Source organism: Rhinolophus sinicus, linkage group LG15 (assembly GCF_036562045.2).
Source record: "Rhinolophus sinicus isolate RSC01 linkage group LG15, ASM3656204v1, whole genome shotgun sequence".
NCBI classification, from domain to species: domain Eukaryota; kingdom Metazoa; phylum Chordata; class Mammalia; order Chiroptera; family Rhinolophidae; genus Rhinolophus; species Rhinolophus sinicus.
The window spans coordinates 46,244,848-46,264,883 of record NC_133764.1 but is presented as its reverse complement, the minus strand read 5'-3'; the positions used below and the strand labels follow the sequence as shown (position 1 = coordinate 46,264,883).

At 36.6% G+C, this 20,036-nt stretch overlaps 1 protein-coding gene across 1 annotated transcript in view; it reads left to right on the top strand.

The window, feature by feature from the left end:
• The first annotated feature begins 878 nt into the window (after positions 1–878).
• FBXO47 (F-box protein 47) overlaps positions 879–20,036 on the top strand; it is a 35,365-nt gene continuing 16,207 nt past the window's right edge. Inside the window, exon 1 of the mRNA XM_074320486.1 lies at positions 879–1,249. The gene's annotated coding sequence lies outside the window, so the exon portion shown is untranslated. The remainder of the gene's footprint in view (positions 1,250–20,036) is intronic.

The window sequence follows — 20,036 nt, the reverse complement described above, 5'->3', positions numbered from 1 at the left end:
GTCTACAATAAATTGTTTTTCTAACAATGATCATCAATTAGAAAAATAAAGTATGTTTATATAATTTATTTTAAATGAAGACAATAAGTAACTTACTCGTGGCCATCCTACTGTGGAGCCAACACTTGGGCCTATGACGACTCCAACTTCATGCTCTTATCCCCATAAGACCCGATAAAGGCAAGAAGGCTTTGGAGGACATAGATACTAATTCCCACCCATATTAAGGCTTCTTTCTGCAACATCCCTAGCAGCCAGCCAGCTAGCATCTGCTTGAATACCTCCAATAATGAGGTGTTCATTACCTTCGTAGGCAGCATGTCTCATTGTTGGCCATCTGGTTATTAGGATTTTCCTGCATTAAATAAGGAGAAATCTGTCCATCCTAAGTTCTGTCCTTGAATTCTGGATCCTCCAGGGTGGGCTGGCTTACACTGGTCTCTAAGGAGAGACTTCAGGTGTGGGTCCTGCAAGTTCCTCACTGCTTCATGGGAGAAGGGAGCCCCAATCTGCCCTATACCTCACTTCTCCCACCTCTATACCACCAAGCACTTCCTGTGGACTGACCCAGCTAAATCTTGCTTGCCAGGCATACACTGCCTCTCAATGTGGCTGTGGGGCCACAGCTGCAGCAAATGCCTGAACTTCCATTCATGGTAAGGCCTCCCACTGCTGAAAAGATAATTATCTGCCTCCTGCACAGACAGGTTCCCATCTGGTGGGGGCTGACCACTGTCTCTTTAGAAAAGACATCAGACAAGGCAAGCTCCTGACCTGGCTTTGACAGGTTCCCTCAGCTACTCTAAGGGGAAAAAAAGAAATTGCTGGGGTAGGGATTGGGAGGAGGCGAGAGGGAGAAGACGAGAAAGAATCTGGGATACTGATGACTTCTTTGTGATCCCACTCTCCTTATTCCAGCACATGCTTCTCTCCAAAAATTCATGGGACTGCCTTGCCAGCCGGAGACTGAAAATGTGCCCAGGAAGACAGAACCCCGAGTCCTAGGACAGCCTGGAAAATGCTGGCTTCCTGCTAATGGATGAAAGTCCAGGACAGAAAACGAGAGGAAGGATCTGCAAATGGGACCCCTTGACATTGTGCTTCAGGGGTCTGCTGGCTGAGAAGTGGGCAACAAGAGGAAAGTCTTTCCCAGCAAAGGAGATTGGTATGCAAGAGCCTGGGCCCTTTGGGACCTGTGAGCAACTCACTCGCCTGGAACACATGGAAGGCCTGGCAAGGTACCGGAGAGGTATGTGCCAAGATGGGGGTGGGGGAGCATGGCGTGCTACCTTGAGGAATTCTAATCTTGTCCTAAAGTGAGAGCACTAGTGAAGGGTTTTAAGTGAGGGAAAGATATCAGATTTGCATTCTAGAACAATCACTCTGGAGGACCCCTGGAGGCAGTGTGGAGAATGGATTAGAAGAGGATGTAATGGAAAGCAGGGAAACCAGTTAAGATGCAAATATAATGGTTTAGGCAAGAAAGGATGGGGGCCTGCCTGGACCAGGGCAGTGACATTTATAATGGAATAGAGAAAGAAAATTAATATAACATAAATAATATATTAATGTAACACAATACACTAATATTATATATATAATATTAATATAACATATTAATAAGTATGTGTGTGTGTATATATATATATACATATATATATATATGTATATATATATATATATGTATATAAATATAAATAAAGACTTGGCCAGCCTGAGAGGAAGAAGGAGGGAGATAAAGAAATAAAACAAAAGGGTTAAGAATGATTCCGAGGTTCTGGTTAAACAGAGACAGGAAGAGAAGCAGATAATGGTGGAGGTAGAAAGTTGGGTAGACAGGTGAATTCAGGACATTTTGGGCTGAGAAGCCCATGGGGCATCCGCATGGAGGTGCCCAGTATGCAGTTGGATATGGGATCTGGATTTCATGAGGAGGCTGACCTGGAGATACATCTTGTGATATATGTAAAGTAGTGATTGGAGCCAGGTGTGGGGGTAAGTGTTTGGAGGGGAAAATGTTCTCTCACACAGCTTTCAGGAGCACTGGCATTTAAGGAGTAGATAAAGAGAATAGATCTTGAGAAGGAGAGGCCACAGAGATAGGAAAAAAAAAAAAGGAGAAAATGATGTCTCAGAAAACATTGAGATGAGGGGCGGCTGGTTGGCTCAGTTGGTTGGAGCGCAGTGCTCTTAAAAAGGTTGCCTGTTGGATCCCCACGTGGGCCACTGTGAGCTGCGCCCTCCACAACTAGATTGAAACAACTACTTGACTTGGAGCTGATGGGTCCTGGAAAAACACACTTAAAATTTAAAAAAAAAAAAAAGTTTAAGAAAGTGAGATGAAACAGGTCACCTGGGAGGATGCTAGTGAGAGTAAGGAAAGAAAAATACTATTTTCATTTGCTTTCAGGGGGAGGAGAGATGGCTTCCTCCAGGCTAGTCAGAGAAAGCTTTAGGAAATAGAAGGAAAGGGAGAAAAAGAAAGAACCTTTCAAGCTGACAAATGGAAAGAGTTGAGTCCATCTCCTCTTGGCTGTGTTTTCTTGACTCTTGCTGCAATAATCCATACATTCATAGAAAACAAAGCATGTTATTTGATGAAATGTGGAGAATCAGATGTTCAAAATGTGTCTATTATGTGCTTCGGAACCAGACATGCTGAAAATGGAGACCATCCAATGTGATCATGCTGTCCTTAAAAATGTTCCTTTGATAAACATTAATCTGTTCTGTTTACCAGAAATGTTAACGAGGTAAATAAACAATAGGGCTATTTAGGAGCATTTTAAAATTGAATTTGAAACCATAAGAGAAAACAAGAGACAAAAATAATCCAAAACTATGTGAACATTGCAGACCTTGGCTGCCCTTCAAATCTTTTTCTTTGCCTAACATTACATAATTCTTTATCAGCCAAAGATATCAGTTTCAGATGCTAAAAGTCAATGAGTATGTGTCATACTTAAAGGACAGGTTATTGAGAGTAAAGAATAACATAAAGAGATGGAAAAAGTTTGGGAAGCAATGTATATAAAGGCCTGAGTATGTTTTTTTAGAGAAATTTTAAGAATATTATTGAAAAATAAGTAATGCAGGCTTCCAATTCAGATGGTATAAGGAACCCAGCACCCTACTGACTCTCCTGCTGAAAACATCTAAAAATTTTGGATAAAATACTACAAATATCTTCTTCTAAGTAAGGAGTATTCAGCCAAAACCATGACAGTAAGAACCCAGAGACATAAAATGGAGCAATTGCCAAATAAGTTAGCATTCAGTTTTCAAAACTTTAAAGAGCTCCAAGAACAGGAGACAGAGCCCAGGATCTGCCTAAGGTGGAGACTCTAATTGGATACCCTTCCAGATAGGTGAGGCCCTAAAGGCTATACCTTTATGGTTAGGCTAATCTAGAAATAATCGAATTCCTCCACCTGGAAGGTCTGCAACCAGAAAGGGCTGTCTTGATTCTTAGTACCACATAAAAGTGAAACAAACTCCTGAAAACATGTAAGCAAAAGCTAACCATAACACAAGTTTGCATCCCAGATTCATATCAGTTGGATGGTCTGAAAAGCCTCCAACAGAGTGGAGGCTTTTTAAGTAGTCCTAAGTGCCTCAATTGCTAGAAGTAAGAGCAATTTTTCTCTAGATGAACCCAACTTTACCTCAGGCCTCCCCAAATTCCCACAGATAAAGTTTTAAGAAATATAAGCTCACAGTCAAAAATCACAAAACCCAAAGAAACAAGGTACCATGAGCAAGAAAATTAGAAACACAGACAGCAGAATCAGATTTACAAAGACTTTAAATACAAGAATTATTAGAAACATGATATTAAAAATAATAACTATTTTAGAGTTTTTAAGAAATCAAAAAAGGAATGGGTAACATGAGAAAATTATAAAAGACTACAAAAATAATCAGTTTTTAAAAAATAAATAAAATTCTGGAAGTAAAAAAATGTAATAATTAAAATTTAAAACTTAGTAGACAGATTTAACAGCAGATTAGACACACTGAAGGGAGAATTAGAGAACTAGGAGACATCTGAAGAAATGATTTGGGCTATAGCACAATGAGACCAAAAAATAGAAAATGAAAGGATATTCAGATTGAAGAATTCCAATGAATTCTTAATAGAAATTCACATTCCAACACATCATAATAAAGTTGCAGAACACCAAGACAGAGACTAGATCTTAAAAGTAGAGAGAAAACTCAGATAACTTCAAAGCTACAACATTTAGACTGATAGCTGATTTCTCAAGAGCAATAGTAAAATTAAGAAGTTAATGGAATAATACCTTCAATGTGCTGAAAGAAGATTGATTATCAACCTAGAATTTTATACCCACTGAAAATATCCGTAAAGAATAAAGGTAAAAATGAAGGAACTTCAAACAATAAAAACTAAAAGCATTTGCTACCAGGGAACCTCTCCAAGTAAAATTCCAAAATATGTATTTCAGGCAGAAGGAAAGTAATCTCAGACTGAAGGAATGAGATAAAGGAAGGCGTGAAGAGTGATAAAAGTGGTAAAATAATTAATCAAATATGGACTATTTTATCTAATCTATTTATTATTGACTACCTAAAACTATAATAACAATCTATTGCATTAAAAAGCTAACAAGAGGGTATCTGCTGCCGTCTGGCCTCCAGGGCTGCAGTACAGGTCCACCCATGGCTCTGTGCTATCCCATAGCCATGGACCTCAAAAAGGACCACAAGGTGACCAAGAATGTGAGCAAGACAAGGCACAGGAGCCTCATCGATCACACCAAGTCCCCACAAGACATGATCTGAAAGGTGTGCAGCTTTGCCCTAAATGAGTGGCATACAATGGAAATGCTCAAGGTTTCCAAAGACAAGCCCTCAGGTTCGTCAAGAAAATGTTGGGGACACATATTGGTGCCAATAGGAAGCAAGAGAACTGAGCAATGTCCTGGCCACAGCTGGAAACAACTGCCAAGAGGATTGAGTCTCCTCCCTGCTCTGTTCGTAATAAAAACTTTACAGAAACAACAACAACAATAACAAAACCCTAACAAGATGGAACTAAAATACATAACCTGAGAAACATATAACTCAGAAGGTGGCTGATTGGAATAAAGTGTTTTAAGGTCCTTACAGTGTTTGGAAGAAGGCAAAAGAATAATGATTTACTTTGGACTTTGATGAGTTCAGTACGCCTAATGAGTTTTTCTATCAACCACTAAAAGTCTAGGAATACAATATTTAACTTCCAAACTAATAAAGAGGGAAAAATGAAGTGATACAAAGTAATCAGTCAAAAAGGAGGGAAGAGGAAAAATAAGCATAAAACAGAGAACCAAAAGACAACTAAAAAAAGAAAAATAATATATCAGTAACTGCAATAAGTATCATGCAATAAATGCTGCCATTATAAAATGTCAGAGTAGAGAAAAATCCAGCTCTACAGTTTACAAAAACAACCCACCTAGAACATAGGACACATAAGAATACAGAAAGGTTGAGGTGAAAAGAATGGAAAAGACACAATAAGCAAATACTAAGTAAAAGAAAGCTGATAAAACTACGTATTAGATAAAATGTACTTAAAAGCAAAAAAATTATTAGCTATGTAGAGATCACTATATAATGATAAAAGTATACTGTAAAAACTTACAGACAAAAAGAGGAGACTGAAAATCATAAAGGAGATAGTAATACTCTCAAGTGATCAGTAAACCAATCAGCCAAAAAAGCAAAACAAAATCAGTAAGGATTTATGAAATTTGAATAGCACAATCACCAAGCTTAATTTAATGGACATATAGTACAATGTCAAAGCAATATTCCAAAACCTTGCAAGGACAGCTGGGACAGGAAAATTTTATACCAACCTCACTCATGAACATAAATGCAAATATCATAAGAAAACTATTAGCAAACTGAATTCAGCAATGTTTGAAAGGGTAACACATTATTACCAAGTTGGATTTACCCCAGGAATGTCTTTAATATGAAGAAATCAATTAATTATTCATTTTCTTAGGTGTGATAAAATATTGTATTTTTGTAGGAAAATGTCCTTATATTAAGGAGTTGCATGAAGTACTTTATGGATGGTGTGTCATGATATCTGCACGTTACCTTCAAATGGTAACATATATTATAATATATTAGGTTGGTGAAAAAGTAATTGCAGCTTTTGCAATTATTTTTAACCTTTTAAACCACAATTACTTTTGCACCAATCTAATATATATTTTATATATAATATATTATATATTACATATATAATATTACATGTATAATATATGTATACATATTACATATATAATATATGTAATATATAATAAATATTGTATATATGATACATAGGTAAAGCAAAAGTAGTAAAATGTTAACAATTTTTGTACCTAAGTCATAGGTATATATATATATATGTGTGTGTTCATTGTACTATTCTTTCAACTTTTATGTACCTTGGAAAATTTTTATAATGAAAAGTTATGAAAAAAGAAAACCAAGTAATGAAATTTATCACATTGACTAAGAGAAAAGCCTTTGATAAAATTGAACATACATTCATGAACTTAAAAAGAATACTATTAGAAAACATAATGGTGATATATAAAAATCACTTCCTTTAAAACTGGAAACAAGACAAGGATGGCTGATTTTCAATATTGTACTGGAGACCATCAGAATAAGAGCAAGTATAAAAATTGAACTGAAGGAAACAAAACTGTCATTACTCTTAGATATTACTGTTTACATAAAAAATCTCAAAGAATTTACAGATATATTAATTGAATTAATGAGAATTTAGCAAGCAAGTGTATTAGGAACAAAATCAATAAATGAAAATCAAGTGCATTTACTAATAGAAATTGTACTTTAAAAAGAGATATATCAAGGGGATCAAATATATGGTGATGGAAGGAGAACTGACTCTGGGTGGTGAACACACAATGGGATTTATAGATGATGTAATACAGAATTGTACACCTGAAATCTATGTAATTTTACTAATAATTGTCACCCCAATAAATTTAAAAAAATAAAAATATAAAAAAAATATATCATTTATAATAAGATCAAAATTATGAAGTACCTAGGAATAAATCTAACAAAAGATGTGCCAGACCTCTATGAAGAAAAATTATAAGACTTTATTAACAGATATTAAAGAATACTAAAATAGAGAGCTATACTATATTCATAGATTGCAAGACTTATGTTAATAAAAATGTCAGGTGTCCTCAAATTGATCTATAGAGTCAATACATTCCCATTTGAGAGATTAATTATCAGGCCTTTAAAAGGAAGGATATTCTGACATGTTACAACATGGACGAACCTCAAAGACTTCATGCTAAATTAAATTAGCCAGTCACAAAAGGACAAATATTGTACGATTTCACTTATGTGGGGTACACAGAGTAGTCAAATTCATAGAGAAGGAAAGTAGAATTATGATTGCCAGGATCTAAGTGAAGGAGGAAATGGGAAATTAGTGTTACTGAGTACAGAGTTCCAGTTGGGAAGATGAAAACGTTCTGGGGATGGATGGTCGTGATGGTTGCACAACAATGTGAATGTACTTAATGCCACTAAACTGTACACTTTAAAATGGTTAAGTGTTATACATAATTGACTACAAAAATGGTTAATATAAAATTCCAGATAATATTCATCTCTGGGATAAAAAAAGGTGCACACGTGGTCTTGATAATGTTCTTTCTTGGCCTGGTAATGGATTCACAAGTGTTTATTTTATTACTGTTGTTGAATATCTATATATTCATGCATGATTTTGTATGCGTGCCATATTTCTCTTACATTTTAAGCACATAGATACATGTAAATATTAGGAATATAAATATACATGGTAAAACTGTAATGAAAATCAAGAGAATTTATAAAAACTAATTCAGGATAATGATTACCTATGAAGGGAGAGGGAAGGAAGGGGAACTGGAAGGGGACCCCAGGGAACTTCAGAGGTCATGATGATATTGTTTTATGATTTTTGTTTTTTTCTAAAACTGAGAGGCGGGGACTTCTAAAATGAGTCCATTACATCATGTCTTTATTCCTTACATATTTTTTGCAAATATTCTTTTTTATTTTTTTACAATATTTAATCAATGTAATTTAAAAAGAAAACCATTTATTTATTTATTTATTTTAAGTTTTGGTTTTATTTGTAAATCTGGCATTGTGTCAAACACTGAGGCTAGCTACTTAATGTTTAGGCTACTTCTTTCCTAATATCTTGATGCTGTAAGATAACCACACAGGGGTCTGAAAAAGTACTTGTGATATGATGAACAGACAACTTTAGTACATAATAAACTATAATAATCCTTTGTGCAAGTAGATGAAAGGAGAACATGCCGTCCTTTGGGGTATATTAAATTTTTGCTGCAGCTCCTCCAGTTCCTTACAGGGTAGAAATTGGGCCACTATGTCCTTTGGCTGCATTCAGCCCATTAGCTTGCTTTGCCTTTTCCCAACATCAATGAAGGAATAACACATAAAATACAACCAAGTAAAAGATCTTGTCATATTTCACAAAGGAAACATTTTTCTAGGATAAAGTACCAAGTATCTCTACTGTTATATCAGAAAGTGAATAGGGCTTATTCTGGGGGATCAAGGGGCCATTTGGCTGAGCCCTCAGTCACAAAGGACCTCAAATTTAGATCTTTAGCCTCATCTCCAAATGAGATTACAATACAGTCACAAAGACACAGAAACAAGATAATGAAGACATTTTTTATGCAGCTTTAAGCATATGTCCCAATACCAGACCACACTTCCTGTAGTGCACTGTAAGTTCATATTTGTTATATGACCTATCAATATCTTGTGCCTGGCAGTTATATTGCACTGTAGTTCTTGGTCTGGCATTCTAACTTATTAAAGGCACATATTTAAAAATGTATCACTAATTTTGTAACACTGCTTTGATGTTTCTTCATTTTGTAGTATATCAGGAACCTTTAAAAATTAGGGTTGCCAGCTTTAGCAAAGAAAAACATAAGACACTAAGGTAAATTTTAATTTCAGATAAACAACAAGTAATTTTTTAGTATGAGTATTTCCTGTGCAAAATTTGGGATATGCTTGCACTAAAAAAATGTCCATTGTTTATTTGTAATTAAAATTTGTCTGGATGTCCTGTATTTTATTTGACAGTCCTATTAATGGAAGTACCCAGCTTGTCCACCTCTGTGTACCCCAGAGTGGGTGGAAAAAAGAAATAATATTTGAGTGCCTGCTATGTATGCGCCAAGAGTGTTACAAGCGTGATCTCATTTAAACCTTGCAAAAACCCTATAGGGTATACATTATTATTCCACTTGACAATGAACACAAAGCTTGAGTAATTTATTCAAGGTAAGACAGCAAACATGAGATGAAGAATCAAATTCAGGTCAAAAATTTGTACTTTTCCCTGGCAACGCACTTTCCATCAGAAAGCTTTCAGATGGCCTTTATGTGTTTTTTTTTAAAGTTTTAATCAAAAAAGGAAAGAATTCTGGAAATACTCCAAAGGCTTTTCTATCATAACTTAACATTTTATATGAAATATTATATTTTTTCATACCTAATTAAATTTGTTTGCCTTGAGCGTAATGTAATTGTAAGTGAAATTTACCCATACATAGCCAGACATGTTTCAAGGAATTTATTTCAGTGGTGTTTTGCCTTAGGAAGTTCAGATAATCTCTGGATTTACAGTTTCTTCATCTGTAAACAGAGGCTGTTCTGACAGCTAAGGGGCTTTCCAGTTCTCTTCCTTTAGGGTTTCCACTACTCAATTCGAGAAAACATTAAATCTTACACAGCTCTCTTCTGCCACCTGCTGGAAAAATTACAGCACCCATTTCTGCTTAAAATGTGCTCTCTTCAGTAACCTTGATCCTGTGGCTTTTTTTACTTAGTAATTTCAATTAATGAGAATTATAGTTTTCTGAGTTTTTCCAGTTTAAGTGTTTTCAATTTGTAAAGCATTCCAAATGAGTCAAGTCTGAAATTTGACCATCTGGAAATTAATTTTTTAGTAGTTTTTCCCACAAGGGAGTATTATTCATATTTGATGACGGTCCTGCCAAAGCTACTCACAAGGAATTTGCTTTAATTGCCGTTAGTGTTCCATTCATGAGATCTAACAAGAAGTATTTAACAACAAAAAGAATTATTTTTGTTAACGTATCTTTTAAAGATTCCTGAAACATTTCATTTTTGTGCTTCGAGAAGGCAAGGATACAATGCCCAACTACTTTCACATGTGCACACACAAACTAGAATACATGCACATGTAAAAAAATCTGATTGCTTTATGTCTAGAAAGTCTAGTTTTTTTTTAACTGGAAAATTTTTCCTAAATTAAAAGCTAAGTGCTGGCCTTAAGTTTTTAACATATAGACTTCATTTTTTTAGAGCAGTTTTAGGTTCACAGCAAAACTGAATGAAAGATACAGATTTTCTTTTCTCCCTGTCCCTGGCTTCCTGCCTCCCCACTTCCTAAAAAAAAAGTTCCCCTACCATCAGCATCTCCCCGCCAGAGTGCTATACTTGTTAAAATTGATGAACCTATATAGACACATCATTGTCATCCAAAGTCCATAGTTCACATTAGGGTTCATTTTCCGTGTGCATTCTATGGGTTTTGACAAATGTATAACGAGATGTATCCAGCATGAGAGTATCACACAGAATAGTTTCACTGCCCTCAAAATCCTCTGTGCTCTGCCTATTTATCCCTCCCACCTCCCCAGCCCTTGGCACCCTATGATCTTTCTATTGTCTCCATAGTTTCAAGCCTTTTCCATATGTCATATAGTTTGAATCACAGCATGTAGCCTGTTCAGATTGGCTTTTTTCACTTACTAATATGCATTTAAAACTCCTCCATGTCTTTTTGTGGCTTGATAGCTCATTTCTTGTTAGCACTGAATAATATTCCATTGTCCGGATGGACCACAGTTTGTTTATTCACCTACTGAAGGACGTCTTGGTTGCTTCCGAGCTTTTGCAATTATTGATAAAGTTGCTATAAATATCCATGAGCAGGTTGTTGTGTGGACATAAGTTTTTGTCTCTTTTTGGGTAAATAACAAGAAGCACAATTGCTGGGTCATATGGTAAGAATATGCTCAGTTTTATAAGAAATCACCAAACTGTCTTCAAAAGTGGCTGTACCATTTTGCCTACCCATCAGCAATAAATGACAGTTCCTATTGCTCTATATCCTCACCAACATTTAGTGCTGTCAGTGCTTTGGATTTTGGCCATTCTAATAAGCTCTCATTGTTGTTTAAATTTGCAATTCCCTGATGACATATGATGTAGAACGTCTTTTCATATGCTTACTTGTCATCTATATATCTTCTTTGGTGAGGTATCTATCTTTTTAGGTCTTTTGCATATTGTTTAATTGGGCTGTTCATTTTCTTATAGTTGAGTTTTAAAAGTTCTTTGTATATCTTAGATAACAGTCCTTTAGCAGATATGTTTTTTGTAAGTATTTGCTCCCAGTCTGTAGCTCATTTGCCTTAATTTTTTAAAACAGTTAGAACCACTTTCCAGAATTCCCATCATAATGCCAAAAGTGAAGCCTAAATAATTGAATCATGAAATATAAACTATGGGATTAAATTTATTGCCAGTGGGGTTGAGTTGGCTTTAGAGTGTGGGAGCCAATAGCCAGTCTCCTCATATCTGAATCCACATTATCTCAGGGCTTTGTTGCGTAGCTGTCTGGAACTTGATGCTGTCCAAGGGGTAATAAAATCAGAATCCTGTATCTTTCTAAAAATTAATCTTGGGGAGAGCCTCTTTTGAAAGGAGATCAGGAAAAGATTTTGGGAGGTGTAAGTCAGGACCACTAACTGCTGTGCGATTTGTTTCTTCCACCTCATGATTTCCCAGACAGATTTATCAACTGGTTTAAATATTTGAGTAAATTTATTCATTATCATCTTTCAGTTTATGATGATACTCATTTAAAAATATTCAAAACTACTTTCTAACGCTTCTCCATCTCTTCCATTTGTGGTACAGTAATATACAACAGTGCATATTTTAAATATTTTTTTCTAATAATATGAATAACGTGGGCTCAATACAGAGAGCTTGGCAAACCCAGAAATGCACAAAAGAAAAAAGAACTTACTTAAATCTCCCTTAATTTTGCCATGAAAAAATAACTACTGCTGACATATTAATAATGTCATTCCTTCTAGTGTTTAATATGCTCCTACATATAATTTTCCTTTTAAAATAGTATAATACTGTACATTATTTTATAGCAGAATTTTTAACATAGCATTTTCCAGGCAAAATGTAATTACTCAAACTGGCTTCGTGCCAGGATGCTGGAGTTGAAAACCTTGGGAATGACACTTAACTCCTTGGGCCTTAGTGTCCTTGTCAGAAAAGTGAAGAATTTTTTGCCATTACCTTGCCAAAGCCTATTTTTGGATGAAATCTTGTCACCATGCTACAGCCTAAGGACTCTATGCAACAGCCCCTAGTATCATATGCCCTAGTTTATACATCTTTTTATTTTTTGTTAGTATATAATTTTCCAACTGCCCTATAAAAATCACTTGAATATGCCTTATTATTTTTGCTAGAACTTTTCATGATTCAGCTAACTGGTCTTTAAAAATAAAGAGTGAAAAGAAAATACCCATCTTTTCAGCAAAAAAGGACAAAAGTTAAAAAAATCATCCATGGTTGGGCTTTATTCTCACTATTCGAAGAAATAAATGCATAAAAGTATAGGATAGAAATCACCGTATTTCAATGCAATTCAAACAATTATGATTTAGTAGGAAGAAAAAGTAACAAACTCAGGGACCAAAATAAAGCAACATCAATAGAAGGTAAGAAATATCTCAGAGGGATGGAACAGGATTTGAAAACTCTAATGAAACCAAACTAGAAAGGAAATTACATTGTCTAAAGAAGGGAACTTAGATGTATGTGGCTTTAACTATTTTCAATTATAGAAAAGACATAAGTCAGTTGTGTGTCTTCTCTCTCAAGAACCAACAGGAACTTGGTTTAGGTTGTTGTTAGATTAGACATTTAAAAACTGTTGCTCTAAATACAAGAGATGGGGGGGGCGGCTGGTTGGCTCAGTTGGTTAGAGCACAGTGCTCATAACACTGAGGTTGCTGGTTCGATTCCCACATGGGCCAGTGAGCTGCGCCCTCCACAACTAGACTGAAAACAACAACTTGACTTGGAACTGATGGGTCCTGGAAAAACACACTGTACCCCAATTAAAAAAAAAAAAAATGTAAGAGATGGGAAACCAGACGCAAAATGTGCCAAAAATGAAAAATGTGCTTACCTGTAGTATAGGGACTGCTCTTGTATTCTGATATCCACTCTTCCCTTCTTATATAGTAATAGAATTCCTATTTTTTAGCTGAGCACAGGGCCCTCTGAAATACTTCCCAGGTAAGAGTCACCATGTTATTAAGTTCTGGCCAAATCCATGTCAAAGGAAGGATCTTTGAAGTGCGGGAAAGTTCTTCCCCCATCCTCCTTCCTGCTGAAATGTGAATACAATGGCTTGAGCTCAAGCAGCCATCTTGACCATGAGATGGAAACCACAGGTTTTAGATGTGGAGCAACACGATAGGAGCCAGATGATTGTGGAGCTGCCACACCAGCCCTGTTGCTTATCTCTGGACTTGATTTATGTGAGAAAAATAAACTTCTATCTTGTTTAAGCTACTACAGTTTGCAGTTTTCTATGATTTGCAGCCTACTAATTTTAAAAGGTAATACTCTTAAAACCAGAAATTAACTTTTAAAAGATTATCTTAAGATGAATATACAAAGTGCTCCTTGCAACATTAAGTAACAAAAAACTGGGAACAATTTAATGATGCAGAACCAATTAAACAAATTTGTATATCTTTCTAGTGAAATACTATGTAACTAGTAAAAAGAATTATATAGAGCTATATTTATTGGCCAGGAAAGAGCCTATGAGGCAGGAAATGTAACAAAGTGTTAACAGTAGTTATCTCCAGGTAGAAAGATTAGGTTGATTTTTTTGGCGGGGAAGGGGAAGGACTTGTGTATATTTTTACATTTTTCTGCAGTGAACATTGATTTCTTGTAGGAATTTTAAATTCATATTTTTTAAGGAAAAATCTGTGTATTGTTTTAATCTAAGGAATTTGTGGAATTTCCTTCTCTAAAGATCTTACGGAATATTACAAATAACCAGATTTAAAAATAATAATAATTTAGGCCAGCTCTGGTACTCAGGAATAGATATAATTTTATCTACAGCAGCCCTACAGCAGCAATCAATGGTAAAGGGAATAATATTCAAGACTTGGATGACATAAAATCATTGTTAGATGCTCACTTATTAAGTAAAAATAATTGCAGTAGATTTCCCTGCCCACACATGGCACATCTGAGAGTCAATTTATATTTGGATCCTTGCAAAACCTGAGTATCAAGTAAACAACACCAGCACCATGGAGGTTTGGGTGGGTGTACGTGTGTATGGGATATAGCAGGGCATTGAGATGTGGCAAGTCAAGTAACTCGTCTGTAAGTTGCGGCTCCACTGTTACTGCCTTCAAAGAGCTCACAATCTAACTAAGACTCGTACATAATTAACCATGATTCAAGGCAGAATGAAGTACCCATAGAGCAAGTGCCAGAATGAAGGTTCAAAGAGGAAAAACATTTTTCATTATAGGGATTTCAAAAGGTTTAAGACTCTTACAGGAAGTAGCCTGTGAAATGGCTTAAGTCAGTGTATCTCAAACTTGACTGTGGATTTGTTAAAATGTAGATACTGATTTAGTTGGTCTGAGGCCGGGTCTGAGATTCTGCATTTCTAACAAAACCATGATGTTGGTCTAGGGACCTCTCTTCCAAAAGCAAGGGCCTAATGGCTATCTTAGGATGTCAAGAGGTGGAACTGGAAAACAGCTTTCCCAGCAGAGAAATCAGTATGAACTACACCAGAGTGACAGTGAGGTATTCAGTTTAGTACAAATAAGGAAGAGTTTGGGGAGATAAGGTTGGAGACATAAAATCCAGCCACAATGTAGCAGGCCTTAAAGGCTTGTATTTAATTAGAGGCATTGGGGAGCCATTGAAAGCTTTGGGGCATGGAAATGATATAATCAGTAACGAAAACTCTCATATAAATAAATATGGATTAAAAAAAGCTTAATAAATCAACAAATATTTGAAGTGAGTTAATTTGGAGTCCATCAGCAAATATTCACCTACTGTTTTGAATACGAAATTAAGTACAGAGCTTTGGGAAAGGCCTATCCAAGTAGGAAGCCCTGAAGCTTAAGTTTCAGTAGGCTCATAGTTGATCCATCTCTGTATCTGTTGTTCCTCTGTGTGAGGATACAAAAGAGATATAAGGTATCTCAAGGAGTTTACAATGTCATTTAGGAGAAAAGGCATACTTATTGAAGAAATAAGCTTTATGCAGTAAGTGAATCTTAAAGTGGGACCTGGAGGAAGATGTGTAAAGGAGGAAAGTCATTTTTGATGGATGCTTCTGCACGAAGAGGTGGGAATAAATCTGCTAAGGAGGAGTCATCTCCCCTCACACCCTCTCCTGCTTCCCCCTCATCCCTGCTGGAACAGCAGTTTTGTTTCCTTAAGAAGAAACAGAATGCCTATCAGTCCAGCAGGGTGCTTGTGACCATGTGCCACTAGAAGGCAGACACTGTACTTACCCTGCAGCTAACAGCTGGGCTTGGCAGAAAATAGGCATGGATCAAATGTAACAAATGAATGAAGTAACAAATGAATGAACAAATAGGGGAGAAATAGATAATAGAGGACATTGAAAAAATGGCAGAGGGAGTTGATTGATGTGGCTGGCAAGGTGAAAATCAGTGTAGGTTCCTGAGATAGGAAATGACAAAGTGGATTCACAGTACTTCTGACACCTTCCTGAACTCAGCAGAACTTGGCATAGCGGACAGCTCCTCATTCTGGAAGCACTCCGTTTCGGGCTTCTGTGACTCCACACTCTCCTGAGTTTCTCCATTTTATTCCACTAGATAGTCCTTTTCAATCTCCCTGAGAACTTGTCCTCCTTTTCCCAATCTCTGAATGTCGATATTCCTCTAATACAGAAAACTCTTAAATTTATACCTCAGAGTTTTCCCTGCAACCTCCAAATTTGTCAATTCAACTGCCCCCTTGACATCTTCAGTTGGATGTCTCATAGACATATTAAACTTACTCTCTGCAAAATTAAACTCTTAATTCTGCACTAGAAAAACTCCTTCGCATTTGCGTATCTCAGTAAATGAGATTAACATCCACCCACTTATTAAAATCCGAAACCTGGGAATCATCCTTATCTGCTTCCTTTCCCTCTGCCCCAACCCCATCCAATCCATCAGCAAATTTAGTTACTACTGTGTCCAAAGCATATCTCAAACATATGTCTCCAGGGCCAGCATCCTAGTCCTGCAACAACATCCTGAGAGCTATCACCTCTTCCACTCCTACCTGCTTCATTCATTCTCCACAGAAAAGCCAGAGGAATGTAAATCAGATCATATTATGCTGTGCTAAAGCTCCTCAATGACTTGCCATGGCGCTTTGAATGAAATCTAAACTTCTCACCATTCAGGATCTTTGTATCCATTAGGCACGTCAGTCCTGGCCGACTGCCTAAGGGCTGAGACCTTGTCAAGGACCCATTAAAAAATGAGATGGAGGGGAAAAAAGAACTGGCTCCAAAAAACTACAAAGTCAAAATTAATAAATGTTTGTGACTACATAATATAACAATGTGTTGTCAACTAACCCTACATTTCAACTCCACCTTTATGTAGTTACTTATATTTTATTTTAATGAAGGATGTGGGTACATAATATTTTGTTGGATATAAGGTGGTGTGGGTCCCCTTTTGGGGGTATATAGGGCCTTCAGAGGTTCTAAAATGGCCCTGTTTTAGGGCCTTTATATAATGAGGTCCTGCTTATCCCAGTCTGTGCCTATCTCTCCATGGTCTCTATGATGCCACTCTCCTACTTTCTCACTAAACTCAGCCAGCCAGCCTTGCAAATTTCTGGAACGTACCAAAATCTTTCCTGCTGTTCATTTTCTCCCCAGCCCTTATCCTGACTCCTTCCCATCTATTCTCAAATTAAATGTAACCTCCTCAAAGGGACCTTCTTCACCAGTCTGTCTAAAGTAGGCACACATGACACCCCCAACCTTCCTATTTTCAGCTGCCTTATTTCCTGCATAACATTGCTCTCCACCAGTAGTTTATTTTATTTTGTGTTTACTCCACCTTCCCCATTAAACTAATAAGCTCCATTAAGGAAATTTATCTGTCTTGCTGTCTGTTGTATCCTTAGGGCCTACTCCAAGTGACTGGCCCAGAGCAGGCTTCGAAAAATAGCCTCTGAGTGAATAAATGAACGAGAACTTAAACTTGCAGGGAGCAGGGCTAAGCTAGAAAGATCAGTTCATCAGTCTCTCATCTTGAAAGGCTGGAGGTACTCAACGGTCTTTGATTCTAGGCAGTCAGATTTCAAAAGGAATGTTTGGAGGTGTTTTCCAACAGAAGTTTTGATGAAAGCTCTTGTAACTTACCCTATTGGGGTGGGGGTGGAGGGAATAAAAAGTCGGCTCAAAACTAGGTTGAAAGGAAAGGAAGTGGTTTGGAGCCTAAGTATGGCTCACCACGGCGCTGCTCTTCCTTTGCACGCTCCCCTCCCCAAGACTCCAACGGCTCCACCCTTTCCGGGCTTCAGCCTGAAGCACAAGACGGCTTTGGCCTGGGGTCGGGCTCCAAGGACCTCGTGGTCGTTAATTATTCATGAGGGAGGTGGGCACTATGGGAGCTAGGTTTCTTATTATTCATGAGGAGGCGGGGCCTCCCTCCCGCTGGGGCTCCTGGGAGGATTCTAAACTCTTCTCGAGGCCTCTGAGACGCGGGGGGGGCGGGACGCAGCTCCGGAGCTGAGCGCAGCGGCACTGTCTCTTCCCGAGGGGGAAATCTTGAGGAGATTTTTTTTTTTTAAATTAAGAAATTTGAGGATGGTGGGGCAAAACGACTAAATCCCATCTTCCTGTGATTCTTTAGCCGGAAAACTGTCAAAATCTGTGGTAAAAAGATTTGTTTCACCAAACTTTCTTGAGGTGGTTTCAACTTTTGATGGCCTGAAGGGGGCAAAAAATGCATCCCAGTGTGCTTTGATTCCTGTATTGGCCAGTTTCTCTTTTATGGCCTCCCTAGTTTACCTCTTTGGAGATGTTTTGACCTAATACCCGAGCATATGGGGTGGGTCTCTTCAGAGCGTTCTCTTAGGTTCAAACAAAGTCGAAATCCCGGTGACTTGCTGTGGGATGGTTTTCTCTGAAAGGGGGAAAACAAGTTCCTCCAAGAGGGCGCTCAAAGCCTTTCACGAATAGTCGAAAATGAAGGGGATAGAACAGAGGCAGCGAAACATTTTATTGTTATTATTTTGGCCCGGGATTCTCGTTCTCTAGAGGGGTGAGAGGAAACCAGCGATGATTTAGGATTCCACCTTTAAAAATTTCCGAAAAGCCTGCTGTCTCCCCCAAAACGTTCAGGTCTGAGTGAGGAAAATAAGGAATTGTAAAAAGACTTCAGTTTTAAGAGAATTTCTGCCATCGTTTCTTAATCTTCTCAGAGATTTAAAAATATATATATACTCAGTGATTGATACACTGACGTCCCCAGGTACCAAGTGTCCGTGAGTCTGAAGAGCCCACAAGCCCCACCCAAGTCCCTCTTTATAAGTTCCTCAGAGAAGCAGGATAAATCCTAGGCCAGATTTGTATTTTATTATAATGAAAATGCTTTAAAACGCCTACTGTGAGGAAACCAAACAAAAAACCTTATAGATTAAATAAATTAAGATTCTTTCATTTGGTGGATGTATATGCAGCTTTTAAAACATATTACTTCGTATTAGCATGGAAAAAAATCACAATTTTAATTATAATCACAATTGAAAAGGCAGATTACAAAGTAGAATGACCAATGATCCCCCGTTTTTGTTAAAAAGAAATATACATGTGATATTCAGGAATGATATAAACCAAAGCGTTTATAAGCAAATTTAATCTTTTGCTGTGTTTTGTAAACATTTTGACAATGCACGTGTTACTTGTATAATTTTAATGATTATTTTAAAAATAACTACTAATTTAAATGCTCAATGCTGAAGCAAAGTGCTTTGATATGGTGGTCTTAAAGGAGGTTCACAGTGTGCTTTTCACTAAGCACTAAATTTTTTGGCTATGTTTTCAAATGTGTAACTGATTTTAAATTTATATTAGTTGATATGTAACCTAAGATGAGTAAGTAACAATGTGATTTTAGCAATTTTTTGACAAAGGGGGGAGAAAATGTATCTGGGTCAGATATGTTTGTAACTGATAAAGTATCTTAGTTGTTACTTCAGGAACAAGGAGCTTTAGACTGGAATTGTGATTATGCATATGTACATGTATATTACAAAAGACAATGTTTCCTTTATTGGAACAATAGTGACACAAATTCACTGTGTGTGATGAATAATTTTTTTAAAGAATTCTTGTTTAGTGTAAATAAATTATCAGTGATTTTAATAAGTTCCCTCTAAGAAATGTTCATTTTGAAATCAAGTTGTGTAGGACCTTCCTGAGATTTATCAGTATTATGAACCAAGAGTGGAATTGAGGGGAAAATTTTTATTCATTTATGTATTTGAATCTTACTAATTTTACAGGACGTTAATTTCACTCCTTATTTGTGCATTATACATCACATAATTGATAATAGTAATACAACATTTTTAATCTATTAGAGCTAGTAAATTTTAAAAGCTCAAAACTTAGTCTCTATTTTTTATCTTTTTGTTTTTATTGTTGCTAATAAAACATGTCAGTACTGTTTTAAATAAATAGAAAAACAGTACTACAAAGTTTTAAAGCTACGTTAATATTTTGATTTTCTTAGAATGTAAAAATCGTAAAAGCAATATACTAATTGACAGATATTGGA